Source organism: Oncorhynchus mykiss, chromosome 8 (genome assembly GCF_013265735.2).
Source record: "Oncorhynchus mykiss isolate Arlee chromosome 8, USDA_OmykA_1.1, whole genome shotgun sequence".
In the NCBI taxonomy this organism is placed as follows: Eukaryota; Metazoa; Chordata; class Actinopteri; order Salmoniformes; family Salmonidae; genus Oncorhynchus; species Oncorhynchus mykiss.
This window is the reverse complement of record NC_048572.1, coordinates 59,441,224-59,456,693: the sequence shown is the minus strand read 5'-3', so window position 1 is coordinate 59,456,693 and position 15,470 is coordinate 59,441,224. Positions and strand designations below refer to the sequence as shown.

Below are 15,470 nucleotides of genomic sequence, written 5' to 3'. Positions count from 1 at the left end.
GTATATGTATATGACGAGCACATGTAGTTTCTTAGAATGACTATACCATCCACTTCATGGAAGTAGCAATACTGCACTTGACATTATTTGACTATTTGCTTATGGAAGTGTTCCCCTTTCCTCCATACCCTAAAGGCAAGTGAATAGTACATGAATAATAAGACATTTGTGCTAAATAATGTTTATGTATTTAGAGATGGATACAAGTGCATTATTGTGAATAGAAACAAAATATCCAGGTATTCCTCAGACCAGGGGCCATATGTATCAAGAATCTCCTCCCTGTCCATATCATTGTGTTTATTATGATTTAAAAGGCATAACTGATCCTAGATCAGCACTCCTGCTCTGAGAAACACTTATGAATATGGACTCTGAGAAATAAACATCTCCGCAGTCTCCTAGGCTGCTTGAATCAGCAGCAACATAAACCAACTCGGGGCCTCCCGGGTGGCGCAGGGATTGGCCGATAGGGATATCCTTGTCTCATCGCGCACCAGCGACTCCTGTGGCGGGCCGGGCGCAGTGCACGCTAACCAAGGTTGCCAGGTGCACGGTGTTTCCTCCGACACATTGGTGCGGCTGGCTTCCGGGTTGGATGCGCGCTGTGTTAAGAAGCAATGCGGCTTGGTTGGGTTGTGTATCGGAGGACGCATGACTTTCAACCTTCGTCTCTCCCGAGCCCGTACGAGAGTTGTAGCGATGAGACAAGATAGTAGTAGCTACTAACAATTGGATACCACGAAATTGGGGAGAAAAAAGGGAGAAAAATTCAACAACAAAAAAACATAAACCAACTCAGCTGCTGGAATGTTCTGTAATGTTAGCTGTGTTGTTTTGCTGCTGTCTGGTTGTGGTCCAGTGTGGCTGGCAGGTGGTCCCATAGGTGTTGGAAGCTGGCAGCTCAAAAAGGTGGAGTGATGGGGGTGATCATGACAGAGAGGGCAGGGAGAAAGAGGGGATGGGGTTGTAGGTTCAAGGGTTGTGTCCCAAATGCACCCGATTCCCTATATACTGCTCTACTTTTGACCTGAGCCCAATGGGCTACACAGGGAATAGGGTGCCATTTGGGACGGACTTTGTGGCTATGGTCCTAGGCCAGGGGGCCGGGTCGGCCCCCAAGGGCCTGTGACTTATGCCTGGCCCAGTGTCAGTGTTACAGGCATACTATAGTGAGGTCACCACCTCTAGTTCCACACCAGGCCGGGCCTTCTGTCACTTCAAACGCCCTGGACTTAGGTTTCTGGCAGCATCCCAAATGGAACACTATTCCTTATATAGTCGACGACTTTTAACCAGATCAAAAGTAGTGCACTATAAAGGGAATAGGGTGCCATTGTTGACACTGACAGATGTAATGACAGTGGGTCCTTTTAAAGTGGCACACTTAAGAGCACCATGGCGGCCCCTCCTAGTAGGGGTGTTATTTATGGGGCCCTGTAAGCGGTGTATGAAACAGGCCTGTGTCAGCAGCTGCCCTGAACAGCCTGCATGGATCAGTCTTACTGTTCCCCAGGCCTCCTCTTCCTCCTCCCTTTACTGACCTTTCCCCTCTCTCCACCCCAGCCCTACCTCCACCGAACCTTCTCTCTCCTCTACCCTTGGTCTCTCCTCCAGCTCCCTCACCATTAGTCTCTCCCTTTACTAACTCTCTCACCCCAGCCCTACCTTCACTGATTCCCTTTCTACCTTCCTTCCTTCCTCTACCCCCAGCCCTACTAAGGGAGTCCTGTCAGGGACTTCACATGCTGCTTCTCTGTCTGGTTGTCTGCAGGGATTTGAACCGTGGAGACGGTGCGACGTGTGTCTGCCAAAAGAAAGAAAAAACCCGACATGATTTCCAGTCGTGCTCTTTGATGCGCTGCACTTGCCTCATCTCGTGTCTGTCTGGTGGGCTTTGAGTCCACACACACACCAGGTAGCCCTCTGAACTTTCAGACTCAAGACAGCTGTGCTAAGGCCTAGATTCAACATGTTTTGAAGTGAGGTCAGAGAGGTGAGTGTGTGAAAGGACGAGGCTAGGGGAAGTGTTTGGTTGGCTATGGTATGAATTTATCACCTACCCTTTCAAGGTTGTTGTGTGATAGCTATGGGCAATTCCACGGTAACGGAATTACACTTTGACTCCGTGTTTCCACTTTAAAATGTATGCCAAACAAAAACCATTGATTTTAACGTTTAACAAACCATATACACAAGGACTACTTTTAACCATTTCCACAGAGCATTTTTCAAAAACTAATTTAGTGGCAAAAAATGTGGAGATGCAAACTTTGGTTTCAGAATTACGGTAAAATCTCCCTCTGGTTTTTATGCGACCACATTTTCCAGAGCGTTTACCTATCTGCTCCAAATTAAGATTCAAACATGTCTGCAGAAAGAATGGTGTCAGCTATGACATGGTCATTGAACTGCAGTAGGTGAAGTGGATTTACCCCAGAATGACATCATGGGTCCCTGATCTGTACTATACAGAAATGCATCATTATGGATATGAATGTCATTCTCCTCATGTTTCACGTTTGGACATCACAGCGCAGCACAGTAGAGTACAGTACAATATACTGTGCTCTATTCTACTTTATTCTACTTTTCTTCACTCTATTGCACTGTACTTTACTCACTGTACTATTCAAACTTGTGAAACATACATCTATGGTAGGTACAGATTTGGTCCAGTCCTGTCCATCTGTGGACGTTAACTATGTGGACTATTTTAATTTTAGCAAGCAGGAAATTGCTTCGCGATTTCTGCATATAGCAGTTTTAAATACATTTCTAGAAAACAATATACTGCTCTTATAGTAGGACAGCCATGTCAGCTGGACGGGTATAGAATACTGTAGTATACATTGTTAACATGGTGAGCTTACTCTATCTTTCTGCAGCACAACTACACAGGTGAAAAGGCAGTCAACCCCAGAATGAACAGCATTACAAACTATATGTAAGAACAGCATTGGGTTGGAAGAACCAAGGCCCATCTCTCAACACACATGGCAGCACAGAGAGTAGAGCATTGTATCTAAGGGCAGTCCTTGCAGGTCAGTACAATGAAAGAATTAGAATGGCAGCATTGCCACTAAAGACAGGAAGGAGTTTAGTGGGGAGGCAGAGAAGAGGAAACTGCTCTGCCCCACCGATGGGGTGGATATTTTGATGGCCTCCTTTGAAATATTTGTCTTGAGAAACTAAGGCAGGAAAGTGTTTGCGCTGCATCCTGGGAAAACGGATTAAGCCAGGTTCACTCCTCAGCACATGGTCTGGTCCTTCCCCTCTGGGCCAAGGAGAGGGTTCCCATGGTGCTCCTGGATTGACCCTCTCTGCTCTGGTGGGAGATACAGGGATTATGTCCCAAATGGCACCCTATTCCCGATATAGTGCACTTCTATGGGCCCTGGTCAAAAGTAGTGCACTATATAGGGAAGAGCGCACCATCTGGGACTCAACCTTGGTTCAGCTACAACATCTGCTCTCCTGTTTGCTGTCTGTTTAAATATGAGTAGATGAGTGTGGTCCATATGCGTTGTGTTTTATCCAATACAAACAGTCCCTCAGTGATCTCTAAGCTTCAGAAATAATTATATCAAAGTCACCCGTAGTCCCTGGACCTTAAATGAAAATAAGATTAGTTCACTTAATTGATTTACTACATGTGTTTTGGTGCCTTCATGTGAACATTTTCTTGCATGCGTCCCAAATGGCGCCCTATTTATTTATTTATTTATAGAGCCCTATGGGGCCTTGTCAAAAGTAGTGGACTATAAAAGAAATAGGGTGACATTTGGGATGCAGCACTTCAGAGAGAGCCAGTTGCCTCATTTTCCCTTGGAGTTTCCTAAACAGGATGTTTCGTTGAAGATTGTACCCTTTCTGCTTGTTTCCTCTCACAAATCACATTTAATTAATTTCTGTTTTTGTTTCATTTTTAGTTCATAAATGTGCGTTGGATTTTGAGTGAGCAGGGGGGTATTAGGCCTACCCTGAACGCTCTCATGGTTTGCGTTTTCAAATAGCACCCTCTTTCCTATATAGTGCTCATAGGGCTCTGGTAAAAAAGTAGTGCACTATATAGGGAATTGGGTGCCTTTTGGGTCAAAACGGAGACACCCCAGTCGGAATGTGTATCTTCTAAGTGTTAGGAGAGTGAGTCAATGTTTCTAAACTACACATGGGAACCTACACCAGGGTGAATTGAATACAGACATTGTTTTTGTTCTTGCATGTAGCTATAGATAAGCCATCTAAAACAGCAGGCACAGCTAGGCTTTACTCAAGGCTGTGTCTGCGTCTCAAATGGCACTTTATTACCTATATAGTGCACTACTTTTGACCAGAGACCAATAGGCCCTGGTCAAAAGTAGTGCACTATGTAGGGAATAGGGTGCTGTTTGGGATACAATCTGACACTGAACTGTTTCTGTGGCATATTGGACACACATTAACATAGTTATCATACATCATCAAAAGGTCTTACTTTTCCTAAACATCACTGCAGTCCCAGAACAAAGACTTGTCTACTTTTCTTCCTCCATTTTCACCCCAGTGAGAAGTCCGAGAGCATTCCATACGTAGTGCACTACTTTTGACCAATTCCCCGCCTTTTGACGTGACCATATAGTTCATTTGGGACGCAGACCTGAACTGAGACGGCCCTGCCTGCCTCGGGATCATAATGGACAAATTATTATACATTTCTTAGCAGGAAATGTGTCATTTTTTACTACAGTTTAAGTCGGAAGTTTACATGCACTTAGGTTTTCAACCACACACATTTCTTGTTAACAAACTATAGTTTTGGCAAGTCTGTTAGGACATCTACTTTGTGCAGAACACAAGTCATTTTTCCAACAATTGTTTACAGACAGATTATTTCACTTATAATTCACTGTATTACAATTCCAGTGGGTCAGAAGTTTACATACACTAAGTTGACTGTGCCTTTAAACAGCTTGGAAAATTCCAGAAAATGATGTCATGGCTTTGGAAGCTTCTGATAGGCTAATTGACATGATTTGAGTCAATTGAAGGTGTACCTGTGGATGTATTTCAAGGCCTACCTTCAAATTCAGTGCCTCTTTTCTTGACATCATGGGAAAATCAAAAGAAATCAGCCAAGACCTCAGAAAAAATTTAAGACCTTTAACGAGTCCAATATCGACATAAACTGAAAGGCCACGCAGCAAGGAAGAAGCCACTGCTCCAAAACCGCCATTAAAAAAAAGCCAGACTACGGTTTGCAACTGCACATGGGGACAAAGATTGTACTTTTTGGAGAAATGTCCTCTGATCTGATGAAACAAAAATAGAACTGTTTGGCCATAATGACCATTGTTATGTTTGGAGGAAAAAGGGGGATGCTTGTAAGCCGAAGAACACCATCCCAAACGTGAAGCAAGGGGGTAGCATCATCATGTTGTGTGGTGCTTTGCTGCAGGAGGGACTGGTGCACTTCACAAAATAGATGGCATCATGAGTATGGAAAATTATGTGGATATATTGAAGCAACATCTCAAGACATCAGTCAGGAAGTTAAAGCTTGGTCGCAAATGGTCTTCCAATTAGATAATGACCCCAAGCATACTTCCAAAGTTGTGGCAAAATGGCTTAAGGACAACAACGTCGAGGTATTGGAGTGGCCATCACAAAGCCCTGACCTCAATCTCATAGAAAATGTGTGGGCAGAACTGAAAAAGTGTGTGCGAGCAAGGAAGCCTACAATCCTGACTCAGTTACACCAGCTCTGTTAGGAGGAATGGGCCAAAATTCACCCAACTACCCGAAACATTTGACCCAAGTTAAACAATTTAAAGTCAATGCTACGAAATACTAATTTAGTTCATGTAAACTTCTGACCCACTGGGAATGTGATGAAAGAAATTAAAGCTGAAATAAATAATTCTCTCTACTATTATTCTGACATTTCACATTCTTAAAATAAAGTGGTGAGCCTAACTGACAGGGAATTTTTACTAGGATTAAATGTCAGGAATTGTGAAACTGAGTTTAAATGTATTTGGCTAAGTTGTATGTAAACTTCCGACTTCAACTGTATTTAACAATCATCAGCAAAATATGACAATCAGATAATGCCCCGTAATGTCCTATAATTTGACTAAATCATTATTTATCAGATGCTAGCTAGGCTTTCTCAGACTCTGCAGACATTAAAGAGATACTTCAGGATTTTGCCAATGAAGCCCATTGTCTACTTCCCCAGTCAGATTAACTCTTGGAATACGTTTTTTTATTTTTGCGTGCAGAGACATGCTAAAGTCCTGAAGTATTCCTTTAAAGTCTCTGAAATGGGGAACTATTACCCTGAAAGTGCCATCAGTCACATTTTTTATTTTGACTGAGAAATGGAAAAGCCATCGTGTTCAGAGCCCTGATGATCCAGCCTGGAAATTGAACAGCTTCAATTTGATTTCCTTCCTCTGCCACCATCACCCGCCCGCCCGCCGCTTGCTGAAGTTATCAGTGTGCATTAGAATTACACTATCAGTCAGGCCTTCCCCCATTCCATTCCAGAATTCACATTAGAGTTCTATTTATCCTTTATCCTCGCTCTTGATATTTCCTTTGGCTTCGGTCGCCTTATAGCCCAGACATATGGGCCTCTCATCTGTTGCTGCTTTGGAAAGGATCATCTCTTTCATTGCATAGTATTGATGACTGGAATCCGCTTTTCATTTATGTTAATAATGTCGCCCTTCTTCTGAGTATTTCCAGATAAGCTTCAGCCAAAGCCCAGATCATGATATATGGAATGGCTAACGTAGGCTTCATACTGTGGTCCCCTCTCCCTGACTGTCAGACTGTGCTGCTTGGAGTGTCCACACGGGAGTGTCCACTTAGGTTGTCCACAGAATGTCCATCTGAACATCTCTCTATATTGACTTCCCCATTGAATCATTGAGTTATATGTGCATTCCATGATCCAGTAGAAGAAAGATACGTACATGACCCTGCACCCATAGTCATACTCATTGTCTTAGTAAACCGCCCTCCAAAACGGACCAGCCACCTATGTGCTCCTGTCTGTCTCTCAATCAACACTAGAATGGTCACCATTACATTATGCATGGAGAGGGCTTGCGTAAGTGTCCCAAATGGCACCCTGTTCCCTATGTAGTGCACTACTCTCGACCAGGGCCCTATAGAGTGGCATACCCTTTCTCACAACCCTTCTTATTCTCTTGACGTTCTCCACTGCAGTATCTGTTTAAGACGGCAAGTCCTTAGGGAAACATACCATCCCTAAGCCTAGCAGACGAGGTAGGGTCACTGTGGACTTACTAAAACAAGGCAATTCAACAATGCTATGAACATTTCATCTTAACTCATCAATATTTTTGTCCTAAAAGCAAAAAGTCTATCTAAATGGATTTACAGTATCTGATTTACTGAAAACAGACCTCTGTTTGCATGGAAATGAAGGAAGGTGTACAGTCGGTAGAACAGGGGAATATTCCATTGGGACTCAATGTGTGGTTTGATGGCTATTTTACCGCATCGGAGAATAATCCTTAAATGTGAATTTCTAATAAAATCATCGACTTGATTCTTAATTAAAATTCACCATTTTAATTAAACATTTAATTAAACAGATTAATTCTCTGCGATGTATCCCCGGAGATGCGACTGTTTTGCTAACTACAACACGAGTATAGAACAAACATTTGCTGAGGTATTGTACTTACTGATGTACCCAGCTGATGAGGAAACCAGTATAGGTCCAAAGCCAGCGGCAGCTGTAGCAGTTGGTTGAGTCATGTTATCAGATGGAGGGAAGCGGGCCTTACATCCTCTCGCAAAGGAAAATGAGGCGAGATGCAAAATCTGATAATCCAGTTGTATTGATCGAGCGCTACTCAAAACATCCACTGAGAGACTCACTGACTGATGCCCTTAGTCAGTATGTTAGTCACGCTCCCTACTATCTGCTACTGGGACCGAGCTGAGAGTAGTTTAAATCCTTGAGTCCTCACGAAGACCGCTGTTTCGGGCCTGTCGATACTCCATGTAGATTAGACACTTCGTACGCCTCTGTCTGTATTCTGCACGATGTCGCTAAAAACTAGGGATTTTCTTTTACTCATTATGTCAGTTTACTTCCTGGGATAAAAGATCACCTCGGGATTATCTGGGATAATTACGGTGATGAAGTTGCATTAAGTCTTTATTTGCAGTAGAGACTGATCAATACCAAAGTCATCGCACACAGGCCTAGACTAGTTATTCAATCAAATGCAGTATATTTGAGGTAGAAACCCAGGCCATAATGTGTTTGGTCTAGTTTGTTCTCCATTGAGAGGAAGATAGACAGCTGAACAGAGTATTTTGATATATCTACTTGCTCAGTGGGCCAGAGGACCCAAGGCTAATGGATTCAGCTAGTGTCCATGAACCAGGCCAAATTAGACTCTGTATGCACGTTCCAAACGTTCGCAGGCGCAGCTCAAAACATACCCTCTCCTCAAAGGGCAGTGCCACTGGCCAAGAGCCAACACACACTGCCAACCGTCTTTATCTGTGTACATCAGAATAAAATACGGAGAGAGCATACACACACTGATAAAATACCCTGTGCGTTCCAAATGGCACCCTATTCCTTTTATAGGGCCCATAGGGCTGTGGTCATAAGTAGTACTCTATGTAGGGTGCCATTTTGGACACTGGCTCTGCCTCTCCTGGCCAAACACTGGCACAACTACCACCCAGCTCCACGGGAGCTCCTTGAAAGATTCAAGGCAGGCGACATTTCAGCCCAACATAAATCAAGAAGTCGTCATTTGAATGTGATGAATTATTTACTACTTTTAGGATGCTATGTTTATTTAATCAACCATATTCAATTAGGATGACAAAATGTCACCTTTTTGTTTTTTTTATCATCACAGCTATTAATTTCAGTGTACCAGTTTCATTTAGTTAGGAAATGGCAAAACAAAGCAATGGCTATACAACCCAACAATTAACCAAAACACATGTAAATGTCCAACAGTAGCCATCCGCAGCCAAGCTTCCATTGCTCCAATAGCACTAGGTTACAGTAATAGCCATCCCATTGGCTGCAACCACGTATAACCTCCTCAACTGTAAACATTGGAATCCACAGAAATAATGGGATAGATTTAAGTGGCATTTCAGTTTAACAACGTATCAATATATTTCCAGAGCAACTGCTGTCTGAATGTCTTGAGACTGAATTACAATATTTGCCTGATATTTACTCGCACTAAATTGTACCGTCATGGAGAGAGATGGTGAAGTGTGTTTTCCATTTCAGGCTTATGGCGCCGCCAGGAGCAATAATGTGTGTAACATGGTGTAGGTCTGCTTTTAATTTCTGGCCAATGTCATGCTTTACAAACCAACCTATCAACGGTGTGCTGGGTTACGACAAGTAAATACATGGAACTGCTTGTCCTCCATTGGTAACACTGTCTCTCCTTTTACCAGGAAGGGAGCATTGTAATCATGCCCTGCGATCGACGTCTCATCAGTGCCGTATCTCAGATCCCTGCTGTCCCATACAGACAGTGCGTCTCATGCATGTTTCATTGTGCTATGTAACGTCTACTGTTTCACCAAAGCAGACAATAGTGTAATATCTAGGCCTCCAAAAATCGTTCATAGAACAGTAGCCTTCAGGCCCTAGGAATCTGTTACACATCACTAGATAAATGCACTGGAAAGCACAGGCAACAATAGAGGTGCCAAATGAGCATGTGAATACAGTATTAACACTGCTCAACCCCTACTGTGCACCATCACAGTCATAGAGCTCTGCCATAATGGCCTGCTGTCAAGGCCATGATCGACTGGTGAGATGTCGTGTGTGATGGATGGCGGTTGGATGGTGGTGGTGGTGGTGGTGGGGGGTCGTAACAGAGAGATAAAGCCTGCGTCCCAAATGGCACCCTATTCTCTTCATAGTTCACTACTTTTGTCCAGGGCCCAAAGTAGTGTAGGATATAGGGAAGCGGGTGACATTTGTGACGCTGCCAAAAGTAAGGGGCTGGGTGGAACATGGCTGAATGCACCGCCCACACTCCTGTCTCTCTAGGCCTAGGGTCCATGGGAGCCCCCATCCATCACCTCAAATCAGTCAATCAGTTAATGGACCAATCACGGCTGTCAGAAAGGCACTTACTATAATATATATATATATATACCGCCCCATAATATGATTATGATCCCACCAATCATAACTAATAATAAACTAGTCCTTAATCTCTATAAAAAAATAAGAGCATTGTATTTGGTACAAATCATTCTGTAAATTCTAGACCTCTGCTGAATCTGGTAATGAATGGTGCGGTTGTTGAACAAGTTGAGGAGACTAAATGACTTGGTGTTACCTTGGATTGTAAACGGTCATGGTCAAAACATTTTGATTCCGTGGTTGGGAAGAGGTCTGTCCTTGATAAAGAAATACTCGTCTCTTTTTGACACCACACTCAACAAAGCAAGTCCTGCAGGCTCGAGTTCTATCTTATCATGATTATTGCCCAGTCACATGGTCAGGTGCTGCAAAAAAAAAACGATAAAAACTGCAGCTGGCCCAGAACAGAGCAGCACCTCTTGCTCTTCACTGTAATCAGAGGGCTTATATCAATACTATACATGCCAGTCTCTCTTGACCAAAAGTAGAGGAGAGACTGGCTGCATCACTTCTTGTTTTTGTAAGAAACATGCATATGTTGAAAATTCCTAATTATTTTCAGTGTTACACAGCACTGATACACACACTTACCCCACCAGACATGCCATCAGGGGTCTTTTCACAGTCCCCAAATCCAGAACAAATTCAAGAAAGCTTCAGTATTATGGAACTCCCTTCCATCTCATATTGCTCAAATAAACAGTGAACCTGCTTTCAAAAAAACAGATAAAGCAACACCTCACGGCACAACGCCTCTCCCCTATTTGACCTAGATATTGTTTGTATGTACTGATATGTAGACTATATGTGACATTTCAAATGTACAGTGCCTTGCGAAAGTATTCGGCCCCCTTGAACTTTGCAACCTTTTGCCACATTTCAGGCTTCAAACATAAAGATATAAAACTGTATTTTTTTGTGAAGAATCAACAAGTGGGACACAATCATGAAGTGGAACGACATTTATTGGATATTTCAAACTTTTTTAACAAATCAAAAACTGAAAAATTGGGCGTGCAAAATTATTCAGCCCCCTTAAGTTAATACTTTGTAGCGCCACCTTTTGCTGCGATTACAGCTGTAAGTCGCTTGGGGTATGTCTCTATCAGTTTTGCACATCGAGAGACTGACATTTTTTCCCATTCCTCCTTGCAAAACAGCTCGAGCTCAGTGAGGTTGGATGGAGAGCATTTGTGAACAGCAGTTTTCAGTTCTTTCCACAGATTCTCGATTGGATTCAGGTCTGGACTTTGACTTGGCCATTCTAACACCTGGATATGTTTATTTTTGAACCATTCCATTGTAGATTTTGCTTTATGTTTTGGATCATTGTCTTGTTGGAAGACAAATCTCCGTCCCAGTCTCAGGTCTTTTGCAGACTCCATCAGGTTTTCTTCCAGAATGGTCCTGTATTTGGCTCCATCCATCTTCCCATCAATTTTAACCATCTTCCCTGTCCCTGCTGAAGAAAAGCAGGCCCAAACCATGATGCTGCCACCACCATGTTTGACAGTGGGGATGGTGTGTTCAGCTGTGTTGCTTTTACGCCAAACATAACGTTTTGCATTGTTGCCAAAAAGTTCAATTTTGGTTTCATCTGACCAGAGCACCTTCTTCCACATGTTTGGTGTGTCTCCCAGGTGGCTTGTGGCAAACTTTAAACGACACTTTTTATGGATATCTTTAAGAAATGGCTTTCTTCTTGCCACTCTTCCATAAAGGCCAGATTTGTGCAATATACGACTGATTGTTGTCCTATGGACAGAGTCTCCCACCTCAGCTGTAGATCTCTGCAGTTCATCCAGAGTGATCATGGGCCTCTTGGCTGCATCTCTGATCAGTCTTCTCCTTGTATGAGCTGAAAGTTTAGAGGGACAGACAGGTCTTGGTAGATTTGCAGTGGTCTGATACTCCTTCCATTTCAATATTATCGCTTGCACAGTGCTCCTTGGGATGTTTAAAGCTTGGGAAATCTTTTTGTATCCAAATCCGGCTTTAAACTTCTTCACAACAGTATCTCGGACCTGCCTGGTGTGTTCCTTGTTCTTCATGATGCTCTCTGCGCTTTTAACTGACCTCTGAGACTATCACAGTGCAGGTGCATTTATACGGAGACTTGATTACACACAGGTGGATTGTATTTATCATCATTAGTCATTTAGGTTAACATTGGATCATTCAGAGATCCTCACTGAACTTCTGGAGAGAGTTTGCTGCACTGAAAGTAAAGGGGCTGAATAATTTTGCACGCCCAATTTTTCAGTTTTTGATTTGTTAAAAAAGTTTGAAATATCCAATAAATGTCGTTCCACTTCATGATTGTGTCCCACTTGTTGTTGATTCTTCACAAAAAAATACAGTTTTATATCTTTATGTTTGAAGCCTGAAATGTGGCAAAAGGTCGCAAAGTTCAAGGGGGCCGAATACTTTCGCAAGGCACTGTATGTAGTTCTGTCCTTGAGCTGTAATTGTTTATTAATGTTCTGTATTATGTTTCATGTTTTGTGTGGACTCCAGGAAGAGTAGCTGCTGCTTTTGCAACAGCTAATGGGGATCCAAATTAAATACCAAAATGCTAATGATTTTAGTTCACCATGTTTTTTCCCCTTCTTGTGGTGGTGCTCTAACATGTCATAGAGCGAGGGCCAAAATGCACACGCTGGTTCTATCGAGCTAGTCTGCCAAAGGCTATGTTTTACACAGGTACCCCAAATCGGATCTTTTGCCACTAATTGGTGTTTTGACCAATCAGATCAGATCTGTTGCCAATAATTTGGCAAAATATCAGAATTGGGCTCCCTATGTGAACGCAGCAAAAGAGATGTGTTTCCTTCCTCTCAGTTTAAGAAGGAAGGTCCCTAATTGCGTTCCCCCTAAACCAAGGGCACACCACTCACCACAAGGGTCTTCATCATAACAATGCCTGTCTCCGTCCTAAGGATCCCATAATCCTATGTGACTCCCGTGGTCTGCTTTTATTTCATTTTGTATTTATATTTTATTTCACCAGGGAAGCCACATTTAGTTTGAGGATTTATTTCAAGTGAGCCTTGTCTAAGAAAATAGCATACATTAATTTACACGCACAACACAGACAAAAAAAAAGAAGTGAGTTCATTTGACAAGTAAGAACAGTGCATGGAAAGAGCCCTCTTATAGGCTGACTGCTGGTGGTGAGATTGACGGAACAGCAGCTGGCTTTTACAGCCTGGGATTGAACGGGGATGATCTGCTCATCCAGAGATGGATTCGTAAAGCCTCCGTCGCTCCCAGTGGTGCTCTTTCCTTCCCTCTGGAGTCCAGTAAGAACCCTGGTCTCCAACTTCCCCCACATATTAATATGATCAGGATGGGTGTTTTCCATTGCTGTCTTGTACCATTTATATCTGTGAGATGCTCCCGTTATGTCCTGAGGGGTGGGAAGGAAGAGGAGCTCTGAAAGAGGCCATTCGGATTGATTCCAGGGGATTAGGAGCCTTTGGATCAGCTGCTACTGTCATTTATTGTATTTTACATTCTACTGTAGGGGCTCCCCTATAGACAGCCTTTGATTTTGACCTCCTTGGGGAGGGAGAATTAATAGGGACTGCAATGTGACAGTAGCCTGGTTTCATGATCTGTTTGTTCTGTCTAGCCAACTCCCTATGGTCATTATCTGTTTGTGTTGCATAGCCACCCATTGGAGTTGGCAAGACAACACCAACAAATCTGTGACGGCTCCTTTTGACCAAAACTCAAGGAGTTGAGTTTTGGTCAATGGCTCCAAGTTTGACCCGTCACTTTTCTCTGTACCTCTCAAACCAGAGTTTTAGGTTTTAGATTTATGGCTGCGAACATCTGCTGTCCATTCTGAGTGGAATTAATGAGTCCTGTACGTCTTTACATTCACCCAGAGCCACACAGATGTGAGTCAGCACCTGGGGGACAGCTCCACCGACTCGCCCCGGTCAAGGCCCGACTCAGAGCCGTGGCCCTATTCCTAGGCTACTATTCACTCCAAACTGGTGTGACTCTCTGGGCCGCCAATCATGTTTTTGAAGTTGTTTTGTTTGGCTGTAGGCATTATTTTGTTCTGCTGAAGTCGTAGCCACTTTTACTGTCCTAGTCCTGACCAAGCTTAAAGCCACAGACAAAACTTAAAGGGCACATCCTATCATAACATGAAATAAATAGCTTACCAATCACCTGCCAGGCCAAGGCTGAGTCCCAAATGGCTCGCCATGTAGTGCACTACTTTTGACCAGGGACCATGGCTTTTACTGCCCGGGATTTAAACGTAAAGAATAGGGTGCCGTTTGGGATGCGGCCCAAGTCTGTTGTTATTGAGCCCCAGAGGCCAAAGTCTGTAAACGCTGACCTTTCAGGCCAGACACAGCAGCAGATATTGAGTGAGCTTGTCCATAGGATGAAACTCATCTAACGTTAAATCTCCCTCACCTCACTGCAGGAGATTTCCTTATCTCTCTTTTGTTATTTTCTATGGTTGATTTAGTTTTTTGTCAGTGAAGGAAAGCCTTTTAAAAATCCTGTGTTCCTTAATAATTTAAATCCCTGTTTAAAGGCTTATTGGGTGATACCGAGGGGTACATTGAAACATCCAAACATTTATTTTCCATTTCATAGTGTTATGATGTTGAAGAGTAGGGGGGGGACACACTGACACACACTGAGACAAACACACTTTTTCCAATTCAATATTAGCCAGCCCCAGTATTATGACAATGCACTAATGGGCCCTGGTCATAGGTAGTGCACTACATAGGGAATAGCCCAGTGCTCTGTTGAGTCATCTGTTCACAGGTTGCATGGCAGGCTAATATCTAATAAAGGCATTCTGTTATCCTGAACGCTGATGGTGCTGTGACCTATAGGCAGGGTCACACATGGTGCCCCGGGGTCATCTGTTTTCAAAGGGGATATGGCTGAGTTAAAGATCACAGTGATTTGACAGATCACACATGGCAGTTTCCTACCCTAAACAGGCTTAATGGATATGTTCTGTGGTTATGGATCCAATGTTTGTCAGTAATGATTTAGGTATTGATCCAATGCATTTTTTTTTGTTGCAAATGATTGAGATAACGTCTGCGGTTTTTTTCATAGATCCCCAAACAGCCTTCGATGTGTCTGTCTGTTTCAGTTGTCTGGTTTTTGGAAGCAATGCTTTGTTGTTAATGATTGGGATGTTGTAAGGCTATTTCATAGGAACTCCTGAGACAGGAGAGTTTTAAGAGCTGGGCTTTTTTGGGGGTGGTGGGGGCTTTTAAAGAGATCATAAAAGGATGTCCAGGAAAGTTAC

At 43.1% G+C, this 15,470-nt stretch overlaps 1 protein-coding gene across 6 annotated transcripts in view; it reads left to right on the top strand.

Moving 5' to 3' along the window:
* The window catches only part of LOC110530242 (partitioning defective 3 homolog), a 252,036-nt gene that overhangs the window by 211,750 nt on the left and 24,816 nt on the right, over nt 1-15,470 (top strand). The gene's annotated exons all lie outside the window — the stretch shown is intronic.